This window comes from Apodemus sylvaticus, chromosome 22, assembly GCF_947179515.1.
Source record: "Apodemus sylvaticus chromosome 22, mApoSyl1.1, whole genome shotgun sequence".
Taxonomy (NCBI): Eukaryota; Metazoa; Chordata; class Mammalia; order Rodentia; family Muridae; genus Apodemus; species Apodemus sylvaticus.
The window spans coordinates 16211743-16223925 of NC_067493.1; the positions used below are offsets into that span (position 1 = coordinate 16211743).

General features: G+C 48.8%; 1 long non-coding RNA gene across 2 annotated transcripts in view; it reads left to right on the forward strand.

Moving 5' to 3' along the window:
- The window catches only part of LOC127673382 (uncharacterized), a 36737-nt gene extending 25327 nt beyond the window's left edge, over window positions 1–11410 (forward strand). Inside the window, exons 3-4 of one of the 2 annotated variants that reach the window (XR_007975146.1) lie at window positions 9805–9845; window positions 10292–11410. This is a non-coding gene — a long non-coding RNA (uncharacterized LOC127673382). The remainder of the gene's footprint in view (window positions 1–9804; window positions 9846–10291) is intronic. The other variant, XR_007975147.1, reaches the window with a different exon arrangement.
- Window positions 11411–12183: the final 773 nt, after the last annotated feature.

Below are 12183 nucleotides of genomic sequence, written 5' to 3' on the forward strand. Positions count from 1 at the left end.
TATTTTTCAGCCTTAAATGAAGGTCTCCATCCCAAAACCATATTGGATCTGGGTGTCTAGCGGGGTATCATGAGTCTACAAAAGTGAATTTTCTGATAGGAAAATTCAGGGCATTTATTTATTTATTTATTTTTAAAGTAGTAGCCTAAGCTGGGCGATGGCGGCCTGTAATTCCAGCACTTGGGAGGCAGAGGCAGGCGGATTTCTGAGTTCAAGGCCAGCCTGGTCTACAGAGTGAGTTCCAAGATAGCCAGGGCTACACAGACAAAACCTGTCTTGAAAAAAACCAAATCCAAAAAACTAAAAAAAAAAAAAAAAAAAAGTAGTAGATCCCGTGTTAATAGTTAGAAGTAAGCCAGAAGGTTCTAGAAAGGGTGAGGCGAAAGCTTGGTGGTTGTATTAGTTACTTGGGACCAGAATTGCTAATGAAGAGTTGAGGAAGTAAAGGTTTAGTTTGGCTCAGAGTCTCAGAGCAATTTTGGTCTGTCTGTGTGTGTGTGTATGTGTGTGTGTGTGTGTGTGTGTGTGTGCATGTGTGTGTGTGTCGGGGAAGGCAACAGGGAACTCTTCTGTTAGTGGTGCTGGGAGTGTGTGGTGGCTGTTGGCCCACCACAGTGACAGGCAGGAAGCAAAGAAAGCAGGGTAGGGCACCACCTGTGACTTTGAAAATCCCGTCTCTGGTGCGTCCTCCAGCCAGGCCCCATTTTATAAAGGCCGTGAAATTAAAGTCCCAGGCTAGAGACCAAAGGTTGAAAACATAAGCCTGTAGAAGACATTCTAGATTTAAATCCTAACGATGACTTTTTATTTTTGTATTGTGTCTAGGAGGGTTTTGCAGACTCCGTGTATGTATGTCACAGCAGAACTGCAGTTCCCGGAGGCGGGGGTGGGGGTGGGGCATTCAATCCCCTGAAACTGGAATTGCAGATGGTTGTGAGCCACAGTGAGGGTGGAAGAACTGAACCCTGGTTCTCTACGACCACAAGGACAGGGACAGTATGGGAAGTATTCCTTCTGGGCTCTGCCTAGCAGCTGCCTAGCAACAGCCAGGTAGGCCGGGCTTGCTATAAAAAGGACCACTTGGCCTCTCTTCCTTCTCTCTGACCCTTTCCTCTCTCTGACTCCCTTCTCTCTCTCTGATCCCTTTCTCCCTCTCTCCCCTCCTTCCCTCCCTGCTCTCTCTCCATGTGTTCTGCCTAGCAGCCTTCCCCTCCATTCCCTTCCCCCTCTTCTTTCTCTCTCTCCCTGCCTCCCTCTCTCTCTCCTTCTCTCCCTCTCTCCTCTCCCTCTCTCCCTCTCTCTTCTCTCTCTCTCCCTCTCTTCCTCTCTCTCCCTCTCTCCTCTCCCTCTCTCCCTCTTCTCTCTCTCCCTCTCTTCCTCTCTCTCCCTCTCTCTCTCCTTCCCCCTCTCTCTCCTCTCCCTCTCTCTCCCTCTCTCCTCTCCCTCTCCCTCTCTCTTCCTCTCTCTCCCTCTCTTCCTCTCTCTCCCCCTCTCTCTCCTTCCCTCTCTCTCCTTCTCTCCCTCTCTCCCTCTCTCTTCTCTTTCTCTTCTCTCCCTCTCTCTTCTCTCTCTCCCTCCCTCTTCCTCTCTCTTCTCTCTTTCCCTCTCTTTCCTTCTCTCTCCTCTCTCTTCTCTCTCCCCCCCCCCCCCCGCTCTTTCTCTGCCTCTGCTCCCTTCTCAACACCAATTCCCACGCTCCCAAATAAACTCTATTCTATACTAGACCCATCTTATGACTGGTACCTCAGGGGGAAGGGGATGTCTCAGCATGGGCCCCCCAGAGGTACCCCTCCCACGGGACTATACCACACTCTACAAAACATACCCTTTGGCTTTACAAAACATATCAGTATCCACCCTAAACTGTTGAGACACCTCTCCGGGCCCTCTAAAGCAGAATTCTTGCCTTTCCTTTCTCAACCTTATAACCATTTTTTCCCTGCTGACTCACGTACTGCACAGACAGACATGCTTCTGAGGACTGTGAGTGGCGGGTTTCCTTTGATGCTAAGGTCTGCCCAAACTGCTGAGCTAGCTGCCTTTCCAGCGGAAAGGCTCTGGCCTGGCTTCCCAAAGCCCATCACCTCTAGCTGGATCTGCCAGGCGGGATCCGAATGAAAACGGGTGCAGTAAAGAAACCAAAATAGTCATTCAGTGGGTGAAAAAGGGGGACGTTTATTCCAAACTGCAGAGGCCGCCTCCTGGGAAAGAGAAGCAAGGGGAAAGATTGTCAGGAACAGGACGGGGTGGGGTGGGTTGTGAGCTGGAGTTGGGGCTGGTAGCATTAGTCAATACGCACCAGAGTCCTATTGAAAGGACAGAAAATAATATAGCCTAACTCTAATGACCCCAAGAAGTCAGAAGTTTAAAATGCTATCTCACTTTGTTAGAAACTAGGTAAAAGGTCACATTCCAGAGCCCGCCCTTTGTTTAGACCTAGCAGAAAGGCCTTGAATAGGTGATCCTGGCCCCATAAGGTAACTGGAAATGGGCTAAGCTTATCTTGCTTCTGTAAACTGCTTACGCCATTACCCCTATGCAGGAGTTCACGCAGCTATAGACATTTAAGAAAATAGGAAAATAATTGGCCCACTGAGTGCGGGCTCCGATAATTTAAACTGATTGGCCTAAAAACTATGGAGTGGTACGAATCGATTGGCTCACATTTCACGGGCTCTCCATGCTAAGAAATGATTGGTGTTTCGCGGGTTTTGTCGTAAACTTATAAAAGCTGTTGCAATTCAACTTGTGGTCCACAGTCCTCTAATCCTGCACGGTGTACGGCTGTGGAACCCAGAATTCTGGAATAAAGAAATCCTCATGCTATTGCATCCGGACTGTTTCTCTGAGTGATTTGGGTGTCGCCTTCCGGGGTGTGGGGTGCGGGGCACCCTTGGTTTTTTGGGATCTTACAATATGTTTTGGTTTTGGCTTTGGTTTTTTGAGACAGGGTTTCTCTGCATAGCCCTGGCTGTCCTTGAACTCACTCTGTAGACCAGGCTGACCCTTGAACTCAGAAATCTGCCTGCCTCTGCCTCCCAAGTGCTGAGATTAAAGGCATGCGCCACCACTGCCTGGCTCTGAGTCATATGTTAAGGAAGGGCCACAAATTCCTCTTGCCCGGGATAAGGAGTGTGATATCCCTTCTAGCAAGTAGGGACTTCCTGCAAGCCCCTGAAGGAATAGGGGCTTTTGTTTAAATGGGAAAATGTCTTCCTTGGGGGACCCAACAGGACCTGTGGTACCTATTTTGTTAATTGCAGAGACATAGCATGGGGCACAAGAAAAAGAACAAAACTGGAAATAGTGAAACCTTTTGAGTGTGTGTGAGCAGCCACAAGCGGAAAGTTCCAAGCCGGATGACTTGGGGCAGGGCACAGGCAATACTCAGGCACGCTGGACATAATGTGCAAACTTATTTCAGGCTATGTATAGGAAACATAAACAGATGTGGCATTTGGACTTGGGTGCTATTCCCAAGATGAGATCATCGTGTCCAAGGAAATGGTCCCAAACTGGGGAAATTCTTAAACTCAAAACATTCTGGTCCCATGCATTTAGATGGGAGAAGCCCTTTGCCAGAGTCCATCAAAATGAATGCCAAAGAACCTTATGTCTATTCCCCCCCCCCCCCTCAAAGTGCTGGGGATTGGATCCAGGGTCTCATGTGTGTGCTAGAAAAGCACTCTGCCCCGGAGCTGCCTTCTTGGCCCTGTGTGTCAAATGTAAATACAATTTACATAGCTGTTTTCAAAAGAACAGGCCCCAGTCCTGGCCTGAATTCTTTCTTTAGGGGTCTTTTTATAAGGTGGAAATAGCCCTTATACCTGCATTATGGCTTATTGTGAATATTAAATAAGACCATGTGGGTCAAAAGTGCTTGGTAAATGGGAAAAGCCTGCGCGGGTGGGTGGCTCCTTTGCCACCCTTTTTATCCGACCGCCTTCTGGAGTAGATTACAGGGCTGCTATGTGCTGTGGGCTTTGCCTCGAGACTTCCCTCGGAGAGCAGTGTTTATCTATTTTAAGGAGACCCTAGAGAGAACAGGCTGCGGCAGAAAAGCAAATGGAATATGGATTTACCAGAAAGAGGAGGGCCGGCCGGGAGGGAACAGCTGGGGAGAGAGTTATCAATCCGGCTCTGCACCAGACACCAGACGGGTGCCAAGAGGGAGTTGCTAAATGCCTGGGAGAGAATCGTGACCAGAGAGAGCAGTGAGTTAAAACACACACACACACATACACACACACACACACACACACATCCTGCCAAGCAAACTGGGTCATATTCCTGATGGAGTTAGTCACTGAGCAGAGTTAGGTTGGGAAGGAGGATTCAGGGCAGAGAGACAACAGGATGACGCAGCTGGCAGCTGCAGAGGCCTCCCAGCTCCTGAGAAAAGACCCTTCGTGTGGCTGGCGCGTCGTAGCTTGTGGCATTTTGGATTTGAATTTGATTTCTTTTAACCCCTAAAGGAGATTATAAACCGAGTTTTTTCCCCTTATAATAGTTGAATATTTGCGCACGCGTGCGCGCGCGCACACACACACACACACACATGGTTTCCAAGAGGTAAATCTTAGAGAAAAGATAAATTAAATCAAGATGGAAGAGCAGGAAGGCCAGCCTGGAGCTTTTCCCTGGAATTCGAGCGGGAAGGGACAGCAGCCAATTTTACTACTTAGAAACCTTTAAGGTCGTGAGCCCCATCCTGGTCCTGTGGCGACAGGATCCTATAATACGACCGGAGGATGCTGGCATCAGAGTTTAACGTGTGAGTCACCGGGATAAGTTAAAGCGGGGGAGGGGGAGGTTAGCTAACAGGAAGAAGTAATGTACAGGAGAAGGCTGGTGGCTGGAATCTTTTTTTTTGTTCTCATTATAAAAACTTCTGGTGCTTTCTGCTACGTATCTCTGCCAAGAAATGTGATATGTTGGGAAAGAAGAGGAAATGTATTCTACATCTCCATGCCGAGACTATAAAAAGCTGTTTCAACGACAGAAATTAGTCGGGGCTCTGTCAAGGTTGTAAATGAGGGTTTTACACTAGCCAATCAGGGTGAGAAAAAAAAACTTAAAGCAGCATCTATATTTGTCCTCGTTTGGTTCCATTATCCTTGTCTTTTTTTTTTTTTTTTCCTGCCAGATTTCCTCTGTTGTAAGTTCCCTTCCCTAAGAGCTGTCCTCACCAGAGTTGACTGACAGAGCCGGGTTCGGGAGGGTAGTAGGACAAAACATTTAGAAGATAGAGGTGACTGACTTTCTTTCTTTTCTTTCTTTGTTTCTTTTCTTTTCTTTTCTTTTCTTTTCTTTTCTTTTCTTTTCTTTTCTCTTTCTTTCTTTCTTTCTTTCTTTCTTTCTTTCTTTCTTTCTTTCTTTCTTTCTTTCTTTCTTTCTTTCTTTCTTTCTTTCTTTCTTTCTTTCTTTCTTTCTTTCTTTCTTTTTTTTTCCGAGACAAGGTTTCTCTGTGTAGCCCTGGATGTCCTGGAACTCACTCTGTAGACCAGGCTAGCCTCGAACTCAGAAATCCACCTGTCTCTGCCTCCCACGTGCTAGGATTAAAGGCATGCGCCACCACTGCCCGGCTCTTTCTTTTTTTAAAATATTATTTATGTTATGAGTTCACTGTAGCTGTTTTCAGACACACCAGAAGAGGGCATCAGATCCCACTACAGATGGTTGTGAGCCACCATGTGGTTGCTGGGAATTGAACTCAGGACCTCTGGAAGAGCAGCCGGTGCTCCTAACCAGCGAGCCATCTCTCCAGCCTGAGAAGTGACTTTCTTGTTACCTCAGAAGCGAGGCGTCGGAGGAGCAGGCAGCTGACCCCAGTCCTGAGATGCTACGTGATGCCTGCTCCAGCTCTTCCATCCAGTCTTTTCTGCACCTCAACACTCGGTAGCCCCCCTTCTTGTTTTGTAGCCTGTAAGCATGTGGCGTCCGAGGCTGGGCCATCTGCAGTATGGCTTTCCCTCTGGTGCCCACTTATTCTCCTCACCCCCCCCACACCCCTTTTCTCCCAGGCCTTTAGGTACATCTGAAAAAGTAGCTTGTCCCCAGGCTCTTGTGGGCCATGACTCCTGAGGGGATGGGGTCTATTTTCTACCTCTTGGCTTTGGGCTTAGGTAACCTTGTGAATGGGGAGGTTTTTGCTTTGAAGGCTGTGATTAGCTGCTTAACATTCTGTTTTGAGATAGACCACATAGCCCAGGATGGCCTAAACTCACAGTAATCACTCTGCCTCAGCTTCCTGGGGCTAAGGTTATAGAACTATGTCACCATACCTACCACAATAGTGTTTGGTCTTTGTTTTCTTTAAAGATTTATCATCACCCCGAGGTCTCTTCATGGCTATACCATTCATCTGGTCCTTGGGGAGGGTGGGGGCAGAGAAGGGTGTGGGATCCCCTGGGGTTGGAGTTACAGGTAGGTTCAGGTCATCCAATGTGCATGCTGGGAACCAAACTCAGGTCCTTTAGAAGAGCAAGCTCTCTCCACTTCTGGACCATTTCTCCAGCCCTTTAGCAGTTCCTATGGGAAATGGATGAAACCTTGGTGGCGAGTTAGTCAGATTAGGTGTCAACAAGTGTCGTGGTTTGCATATACTTTGTGCAGGGAGTGGCACTATTAGAAAGTGTGGCCCTTTTGGAGTAGGTGTGTCATGCAAGTATGGGCTTAAGACCTTCATCCTAGCTGCCTGGAAGGCAGTATTCTGCTAGCAGCCTTCAGATGAAGATGTAGAACTCTCAGCTCCTCCTGCACCATGCCTGCCTGGATGCTGCCATGTTCCTGCCTTGATGATAATGGGATGAACCTCTGAACCTGTAAGGCAGCCCCAACTAAATGTTGTCCTTACAAGAGTTGCCATGGTCATGGTGTCTGTTCTCAGCAGTGAAGCTCTAATTAAGACAAGAAACGGATAGGAATAAAGAAAAGAGACTTGGGCTCTCCAACGGCTTCCAACATGGTTGGAACTGGGGACTTGTGCTCTTGAGCAGAATATATGCTAGATTGATAGCATTCTCTGGCCCATAGTGAGTTCTTTCTTTGTAGTCAACTGAAATGGACTATAATTTAATCAGAAAGGAATTTTCTAGAAAAGGATGGACCGGTTCTTAGAGGCTGAAGAGCCAGAAGAGATGATCTTCTGCCACAAGTTGGGAGAAAGAATCTCTTCATTCCAATGTTCTTCGTTACCTGTTTCCTCCTGAGAAACCAGGATGACCAGGACCCAGTGGCTATGCCATTCATGTGGGTCCTGGGGAGCCAGAGGAGGGTGTGGCATCCCCTGCGGCTGGAGTTACAGGTATGCATTGCTATCTTTTGGTTAATGACTAGTCAGGGAGAACGAGGCTTTATCAATGGGATAAAGGCTTATTCTCCAATAGTATCCCCAGGAAGGAAAATGATGTTGTTATCCCAAGGTAAGAAATTCCCAGCAGGGAACTAGTTCCTCCTTCCTTTCCCAGGGTATAGCTTGCTTCAGAGGATGCGCTCTACGTGAGGAGAAACATGTCCAAAACACGCTAATGCAGTTTCCATTTAAGACATGGCTGAAAGAACTAAGATTAATACAAAAGAAGAGAGGACTGGATTAGTTTAGCATGGCTGTCCTTAGATACTGCAAGGCCTGTCTCACAGAAGCAAGAACAGTCTGTATTCCAGATGTGTAAAAGGAAAAACTAAAGCTAAGAAATAGACTATCAACAAGCTGAGGTGGTACACAACAGTAAGATATGCCACAGACACGGAGGCGGGAGGGTCATGAGTTCAAGGCTAGCCTGAACTTATGGGGCTCCGTGGTTGAGAACACTGGCTGCTCTTGCAGAAGACCCAGGTTCAGTTTCTAGCACCTACCCCCGCAGCTCACTACCACCTGTAGCTGCAGTTACAGGGGACTGGACACTCACCTGTGGCCTCCGCAGACACCAAGCACACATATAGTACACATACATACATACAGGCACACACTCACATAGAAAGTAAATATAAATAAGTTGGAAGTGAAAACCGTTGCCTCCGCAATCTGTCTAAGCTACAGACTTCTAAGCAACAAGGTAAGCCGACTTGTAAGGGAGAGAACTTTGTGTCCCTGGGAGTATTAGTGGTCACTCGCCTATGGTAGCGAGGGCCACAGTAGACAGGATACTGCCGCTGATGACGACATGGCTTTCAGTGGTGACATGCGTCAGTGCCTGGGCGGCCACGTCTGCCCAGTGGCACTTTTCTGTATGTGGAGTTATAGATGTGGACAGGTTGAGTGACAGAGGATGCGAGGAGCTCCCACATACCCTTCCTGACCACCTCCTTAGGTCTGCGATAGTCCAGACGTACCGTGGGATAGTCCTTTATGTTGGAGTGATGAGAGAGAGGAGGGGCCAGCAGCCCCTTCTAGGGCTCTTATAGGGCCTCTTATAGTGGGCCAGGCCTACCTGACTGTTGCCAGGTAACTGAGGGGCGGAGCTTAGACAGAATCCTAACAAGTTGGGCCCTCATTTTGAGTAGTTTCAGTGAAATTCCTTCTTACTGAGCTTGATGGTAGTGGCTCATGCTTTTAATCCTAGCACTCAGGTGACAGAGGCAGGAAGATCTCTGAGTTCGAGGCCAGCCTGGTCTACAGAGTGAGTTCCAGGACAGCCAGGACTACAACAGAGAAACCCTGTCTTGAAAAACAACAACAACATTGTTTTTATGTGCCTGGGTGTTTTGCCTGCGTGGATGTATGCATGTGCAGTATCTGTCAACGTCAGAATAGAATCATCTTTTGGAATTAGAGCTACAGAGGGTTGTGAGCCTATGTGGGTACTGGGAATGGAACTGGGGTCCTCTGGAGGAAGGGGGGGGCAGTGCTCTTACCCTGAGCCATCTCTAGCTCCTGTTTACTTTTAAAAAATTGTGGTGTTGGGGTTGGAATCCAGAACATATGCCATATACTTTTCTTCTTTCCTCTCTCCCCTTCCCCTATTTCTTCTGCCAACCACAACTCTGCTGCCCAGTCTGACCTAGAACCCTTGGACCCAAGGTTCCTCAGGGGGCCTCGGCCTCTACAGAAGACTCCAGCTGTCCCGCCACCACACCAGTAATGGGTTTCCCCTCTACAGAGCACCTCCTGCATTCTCTCTCTCTCTCTCTCTCTCTCTCTCTCTCTCTCTCTGTGTGTGTGTGTGTGTATGTATGTGTGTGTGTGTGTGTGTGTGATGGGTGGGGAATGGGGTGTGGTGGGTGGGTTGGGAAGGGGTGAGGTGACTTGGTTGCCTGCTATCCAATGCTGCCTAGATAGCTAGCCTCAATGAGATCAAAGGAAATCCCTTGCAATCGCCTGACTATTGTGTACTTTCCTAGGCATTTTACAAACTAGATTAAATTAACTACACACCATAACCCAGCAGACAGCCAGGGACCATTTTTTTTTTCTCATTTAAGTACGGACATGACCTTGGCTTGTGAATAGAAGGCTTTCCACGGGCCTTCTGCACCCTTACAAATAGAGAGGGTGGATAGAGGGACTGTCTCCTCTGAAGGGTGAGGGAGCCGCTAAACACCCCACAATGGGGACTCAGTCCCCTCTTCCTTGCTGAGGGAAGAGCCTGAAATAGCCCCAGGGTTGCGCCCCATACCTTAAAGATCTAGCTCCTTCAAAGGCAGGAGCTCAGAGGGAAGCCGGGACGCAGGAAGGCTGAGTCTGGAGGCCCTCTGACTACTGACTGGGAACTCACCTGTAGCAAGCCAGGTTAGCAAGTTTTAACTCAGGCCTGGAGTTGACCGACCCACCGACCGGAAGCCTAACGACTTTATGGTCCACAGGTAGACTGCTGCTGCTGCTGTTTGCACGCAACCTCACCAAGGTAAGCAATCTAGGGAAGTAGAAGGCTTCAGTGCTAGAAACTGGCAGATCTACTAATGGGAGAGGGCGCCTTCCACAGGAAGTCAGCTTTGGTTGCCCAGAGGGCTGTTTAAAATACTTAACTGCAGGCCTGCCCAATCCCAGATCTCCTGCAGGGAGGAGCCCCCCCCCCCCGCGCCTTCCCCCCCCCACGCCCCCCCCACCCCGCTTCACGCGCCCCCTGCTGAGCCACAGGCTGGACCTTGAGCGGGGCACCGGGAAGATGTGGGACACTGGCGCTCACGTCAGGCTCCTTGGAGCAGGACCCCCCCCCCCCAGCCCCTGCAACATCCATAAAAGGCTGTCTCCCCCCCCCCCCCCCCCGCGCACAACTGGTCCTCACGTGGAGCTGGCTGCGGGAACCTGGGGTTAGTGAGTCACCAAGTGGGACAGCGGGAACCTTTGCAGATGCATGAGTCCAGCATCCCGCGGCGGCGCCAGACTGTGCAGAGGACCCTTCTTTGTCACGCGGTTCCCAGACGTGGGTGCAACTCTCTCCGTGGCCTGAGGAGGTGCCTCTCTGTGTGGGGAGTGCCGGCCTCATCCTCTGGAACCCAGAAGGCTGAGCGTCCAGCATGGCCGGGGCGCTGACAGGTGACTGCGGAGGAGGCTCCCACCTGCTGGACCAACCGCCGGCTTCCTCCCTCTCTCCAGGGCTGAAGCACTGGAGCATCTATCTGCACGCTGCGGTTTCGACTTTCCCCCAAGTGCATAACTGTATGTCGGCTGAGAGGCAGAAGTCAGGCTGCCCCTGGTGCCAAGACAGAGACTGAGGCATTGGCCCTGGAAGCCTGGCTTCTCACGACCTCCAGGGAGGGCAGAGGGACCTGTCAGGCGTCATCCCGGTGGAGAAGCCCCCTTTGATTTCCTCAGCCTGAAAATTACCGTTCTGGGCGGCCGTGAGCAGAAGAGTTTCGTTTCACCGTTTCTGTTTTATTCCAAACACACAGAGGTAGTTTAAAGGTCCACATGCTAAATATTTCTAGAAAAATCACAAAGTTGTGGCCTCCCTGGCCCACTCTTATTTCCAACTCTGAGTTTAGTTGTACTGCCGGTGTTTGGAGCGCTCGTTCGTAAACAATACATTTTAAAAGTTGTGTCTTTATATCTTAATTTAGAGACTCCTGGACGTTGCTATGGCCGTCGAGGAAAAACTTTCCTTCTCCTCAGGCCTTCTTCCCCCTCAAACATCCTGTATTTCCTCCCGTCGTACCCGCTCACCATCATGAGATCTAGCTTAATTAAAAAAGATATTTACTTCATGTGTATGAATGCTTTACCTACATCCAAGTGCACCATATGCATGCATTACCTGTGGAGGCCAGAAGAGGGCGCCAGATCTCCCCCGGGGAACTAGGAGCTAGAGATGATTGCGAGCTGCCTGTGGATGCTGGGAACTGAACCTGGGTCCAGGGCAGAAGCAGCCAAGTTCCCTTTACCCATGCGTCATCTCTCCATATCTTTAACAATATTTCATGAATGATTACAACAGAATAAAAGTGCACCCGTTGAAACTAGGATGGTAAATATTGTCACTTTGCTAGGATCTAGACTAACGAAAGGCACAGTGTATTTTGATTTCTAAGATACTAAAATAAAAAATAAAACTGCATTTTAGATTATCATGAACTATGTTATTCGCATTTGATGAAGTCGCTGGTCATCTTTATATTTTGTCTAGGTAAGTATTATCTGCATCAAACTGGGATTGCATTTACACACACACACATACACACACATATACACACATATAAACAAACATTACACACATATACACATAAAACATACATACATACATACATATACACATACATATCATACAAACTCCTGGAACTTGTTGTTTAGACCAGGCTGACCTTGAACTTGTGGCAATCCTCCTGCCTCTGTGTGCTGGAGCATCTATCTTCACTTGATCTTAACCAAAAGGTGGAGAAGTGACGGAACATCTATCTTTTACAGGTGTGTGACCAGTTCGCTCCATTTGCCTTGTCTTTTGAATTGTGAAGTTTTAATTAGGAATTAATCTCCAAGCGCTTTCCAATAGCACCAGCGTGCTGCTCCCTGCTCTCCAGGGCCGTTCTCTCTGTGGGGACTGTGGGGACGCCTCCTTGTGCTGCGGTTCTCACTGGGCCGGTTTCATTCCCTCGGAGCTCCCGTTCCTCCTGGTCTTTTGTGCTGTGTGCCTTGTTCCTGGGGCTCGTGTTTTGTTCCTTGGTCTGTGTTAAGCTGGGTGTGGTGCACACAACCATGATTCTAGTCCTCAGGAGGTAGAGGAGGGACAGCAAGGAGTTTGAGGATAT